Source organism: Lucilia sericata, unplaced genomic scaffold (genome assembly GCF_015586225.1).
Source record: "Lucilia sericata isolate MDLA Ls3-8-SP2 unplaced genomic scaffold, ASM1558622v1 Contig001596F_arrow, whole genome shotgun sequence".
In the NCBI taxonomy this organism is placed as follows: domain Eukaryota; kingdom Metazoa; phylum Arthropoda; class Insecta; order Diptera; family Calliphoridae; genus Lucilia; species Lucilia sericata.
In genome coordinates this window covers 44,030-49,036 of record NW_023995513.1, presented here as the reverse complement: position 1 = coordinate 49,036, position 5,007 = coordinate 44,030, and the positions used below count along the sequence as shown (strand labels likewise).

Below are 5,007 nucleotides of genomic sequence, written 5' to 3'. Positions count from 1 at the left end.
ACGAAAATCGCCAGTATAATTTAAACTATGAAACAAAGATCTGCTGATTTTGGTAGAGATTCTACAACATTTAATATAATTATAAGCTCAAAAGCCCTATTCGGACGGTACGGTTGTACGATTTGAACCATTTTTAATAGACTTCGTTCTTGGGTCAAAAGAAGAGTATGTGTCAACTTTCATCAAAATTGCGACCTGTAGCATGCGCACAAGCTTAACAAAGAGATACAGACGAACATCGCTTAATCGACTCAGAAAGTGATTCTGAACCGATTGGTATACTTTAATTGTATCTGTGAACTTGATCAAATTAAAACGGGAAACTAGTTGGACCTGTGGTGTTATTAATATCTGAATTTAAAAAACTTTGTTAACTGAATATATTTGCACTTTATTTCAAATTAATTTTGAATACAATTATAACAGTTGGACGAATAATACCCTTTTTGTAATGTTTAGTTATAATGAAGTTCTACTGGCATTTCATTTAGTTTAAAATATAAAAAAAAACATTCACAAAATTTAAGTCTTGTAAGACGGTCCTCAGAATCAGTTAACGTTTATTTGAATAAACTTCCTTTAATGTCAAAATTGCTCTGTTTATTACCGGAATTACCACCACCATGTATACCATTCTGTAATTATAGATTTAATTTATTTTAAAATATTTATTAAATCTCCATCTAACTTACATTGCCGGGATTACAGGAGACGGCAGCAATAATGCAGGCCACAACAAATGCTATTTGAAATACTTTCATGTTTGCTTAACTGTAAAATATTGACTGATATGTCCGAGGCTGTCAATCTGGATTTATATAGCGGATTGTTAACGCTATTAGTTAAGAGGAAATTTATTATTGGATTTACTTATATTGTTATTAATATTTTATTATCATTTTGGTTTAGTGGTTTAGGAATTATTTATAATAAGAAGAGTTCCTTTGAAAAATATATTTAATTTTCTTGTACCAGTAATAAGTTTCTTCTTGATTTACTTTCTTTCCATTGAAAAAATATTATTTATAATGTTTATTTCTTCAAAATATTTTACAAATTGTATTACATGGTTTCTAGAAAATATTTAATGTTTTTCTAGATATTTTGAGAAATATAAAGTATTATATAGGAATTAAATCATGCAAATAATTGCCTAACATTTGTTGAAGTGGTTCCAAACTGACAAATCCGCGAATTTAGTAATGGCTCCTAATATGACCAACTGTTTACTATTTCAATTCCACCTCTACTTTCAATATTCGACACCGTAAGTATCGGCCGCAAATTTGTCTTCCTTATATTCAACATTCTCATGTATAGTTCCAACACTAAAGTCATTATATCGATGGTCAGATAAAGGACAGACTTTCAAATTTGTAATAAAACTGGTCTGCCTATTACTCCACAGCATTATTTCAAAAACCTTTATTCTATTGGAGGCAGACTCTCCACTAAGTATGAAACTGAAAAGATGTTAAGCTCTGGTGTTGACGTTACCAGCAGCATTAATGTGCGAGTTTGCCTCAAAAGAGATTACACTAGGTATTCCAGACAGTTACCATTTTACGTTATATAGATGTATACTTCTAGAGAGGAGTACTGTACTATCTTCAGAGTAAAAAAGATTAACTTAACTTCATCGATGATGTTGGAGGCTTCTCACCCGTCAACCGCGTCATCATATGGATAAGTCATCTATTAAGCATAACATGTGGACGAAAAAGATTTCAATTTCTAGAAATAAGTATTTTTTCAATAAAAGGAAAAGAAGTCAAGAAAAAACACTTGATGCAAGTAATTGCATCATGATAATTAAATGCTTAAAAAAGAAATATTTTTGTCAAATTAATGAATAACTGCTTAACCACCAATAAAAATTAAATATTAGTACTCAGCGGTTTTTATTGTTAACTTCTTCAACAACTCAAACATATAATAACTCCAATAATAAATTTACTGTGAAATCTAAGCGCTTTAAATCCGCTATATAAGTCCAAACTGACAGCCACTGAGATATCATTCAATCGTTTACAGTTAAACAAACATGAAAGTATTTCAAGTAGCATTTATCGTGGCTTGCATTATTGCTGCCGTTTCCTCTAGCCCAGGACATGTAAGTTAAGATTTACTAAATTATTTTTCTAAAAATTTAAATTAATTTATTTTCATAATTATAGAACGATATAAATGGAAATGACAACCAAGGAAATAAGCAGAGCAATTTTGACCTTAAAGGAAGTTTATTCAAATAAACGTTAGATGATGCTAAGTAACATTTTATAAGATTTCCATTTTGTTAATCTTATAATCTGTTTTAATCTAGCAGTTTTTTTTACAAAAAAAAAAAAAAAATGTACCAAATATTCGAAAAATGGGGTTTATTCCTCTAACTGGATTATACTCAAAGATAATATGAAATAAAGTGCAAAGATATTCAATTAACAAAGTTTTTTAATTCATAATATTACTAACTCTACGGGACCACTACGAAACTTAGTATTGTCTCGTCGGTAATCTATTTTCCCCAACTGTTTTGATGTCTTAGAATCATATTTACTCCACAAGGTTTGGCTAAAGATGGATTAGACAGTAAATGCAGTTGATAAGCCATTTTGACCTAATTAAGTTGAGAGTCGCAAGTCGGTCCACTTGAATAAAATTGGTTGATGTTTAAAATGAAATTCTCAGACTAAGGTTTAAACTTACGTCTGGAAATCTGTACAAGAGTATGGAAGACAAGCACATAAAAGAGAATTCCTTAGTTTTTACCCGTCAATTTGAATGTTTACTACTACTTTCCATTCATTTCCAGTTCAAATACATCAGCGTTTGTTAACAGCAAAAGTCATGCCAGTAGTACCCGGTCCGTGGACTTAAAATCTCCATGGACCTTACACAGCAACACTGAAAAAAGCTATGGTAACTCAAATACTACCTGGACTATTAAAATGCGACCGAGTTTAAAAGAAACAAAATACCATTTGGGTTCCTAATACTATTTTTATCAGATCATGCTTCCTGTCTTGATAATGTACCAAACTAATCAGGTCCAGTGGTTCGAATCTCCTGAAAATTTTTCATTAAATGCCAAATCAGTCAGAATTGATGACTTGATACAAGACGTTTCCTTCTCTCAGATTTATGAAGGCTCTAGGTTCGAAAAAGAAACCAAAGCACTTCAACAAGCCATAGCAGGAAGCTAACATTCCGAAAATAGACCATATAAATCAGCACTGAAGTCTATGAAAAGATACTTCAATGATTTTCCCAATCTTCATTTGAGCAGTAACTTACAGAAATTTTACTTTACTATTCATATCCCAGGTTTCTAGGGTAAAGAATCCTTTACTCAATGCAATGGTTCCAGGGTTACAAATATTTTATTATTGGCTTAGATGAACTATCGTTAAGGTCGGAGACTCTGGAGAATTCACCAAAGGGGATAATCGTAGTGCTAAATATGTACTCACTGAGAACTATTAGTAAGATAGAGGGGACAGTATCCTATAAATTTTGTATGATCGTAATAGACCATATTAATAATAAAACCTTGTTTAAAGATTTCCGTTCCAAATGTTTGACGTACGTCCAAAAAGGTCCATTATTATATCCTTATAGAAATTGAATGATCAGGATTCGAGAACGATTTCTGAAATTTGATGGATTTCTGAAAATTGAATTCATATTCCTCCTCACTTAAAAAGGCTAATTCCCTGATAAAACCTAGTTGCACCCCGAAATATCTGCCAGTTTATTATGGAATATATATCACAGTCATTTTAGCCTGAGACCCTGTATTCTAGGACATTGACAGATAATATGCTCAACTGTTTCCAGTTCTTCAGCATTCTCTCATATCCTGCAAATTTTCCGAAAAAGCCCTAAAGAACAATTCTCCTTTAAAACCCTCTCAGAGTCTTTAAACTATTTAGTTCAATAAGTATTTTTGGTAGCTTTCACATTAAGTTTCGGTCATAAGGTCTTCGAAACTTTACAGTCTATTCTACTATTCCAGGACTGATTAATAATGTATCGGCATCTTTCCGAAATCAAACTATAATAGTGACAAATAGGTGATTTGACTTACTGTGCCTTATATATGCATATATCTCTTGTTACTATCGAAACTTTACAGTCTATTCTACTATTCCAGGACTGATTAATAATGTATCGGAATATTTCCGAAATCAAACTATAATAGTGACAAATAGGTGATTTGACTTACTGTGCCTTATATATGCATATATCTCTTGTTACTATCATATTGGTAAAAAGAAAAAATAAGTAAGAATGTGAATATGTGAATATGTTAGTTAATATGTTAAAAGTTTGGATTATCTTTCTAATAATAAAACATTTTTCCTTTATTGCAAAATATTTTTACAATTTGTCGCCAAAAAAAAAAAAAATGATTTACTGAAAGAGGGGTTATATGGGGGCATAGGTAAATATGCAGGAGACAGGTAAATATCCGGACATATGTAAATATCCGTATAAATTTTGGTATAGCGATTTACGATGACATTAAACTTATTTATGCAGAATTTCAATGTGATATTAAAGTTGAAACAAGAATTTCCATCTTCAAGTCATTTTCTGTAGGGGACTTTGTATGGCCCGATTATTACGAAAATCGCCAGTATCATTTAAATTATGAAACAAAGATCTGCTGATTTTGATAGAGATTCTACAACATTTAATATAATTATAAGCTCAAAAGCCCTATTCGGACGGTACGGTTGTATGGGGGCTAGGACCGATTCGAACCATTTTAATAGACTTCGTTCTTGTATCAAAAGAAGAGTATGTGTCAAAATTGTCAAAATTGCGACCTGTAGCATGTGCACAAGGTATACAAGAAGATACAGACGGGCATAGCTTAATCGACTCAGAAAGTGATTCTGAGCCGATTGGTATACTTTAATTATATCTGTGAACTTTATCAAATTACAACGGAAAACTAGCTGGACCTGTGGTGTTATTAATATCTGAATTAAAAAAACGTTG

At 31.5% G+C, this 5,007-nt stretch overlaps 2 long non-coding RNA genes across 2 annotated transcripts; one reads left to right on the top strand and one right to left on the bottom strand.

Annotated features, from left to right (window-relative positions):
• Positions 1-470: 470 nt before the first annotated feature.
• LOC119612067 lies at positions 471-786 on the bottom strand. Its single transcript, XR_005232108.1, has 2 exons — positions 693-786; positions 471-635 (listed from the first exon to the last, which is right to left on the bottom strand). It is a non-coding gene; the product is annotated as an uncharacterized LOC119612067 (long non-coding RNA).
• A 1,240-nt stretch (positions 787-2,026) lies between these two features.
• Positions 2,027-2,446, top strand: LOC119612069. Its single transcript, XR_005232110.1, has 2 exons — positions 2,027-2,113; positions 2,178-2,446. It is a non-coding gene; the product is annotated as an uncharacterized LOC119612069 (long non-coding RNA).
• The last annotated feature ends 2,561 nt before the right edge of the window (positions 2,447-5,007 follow it).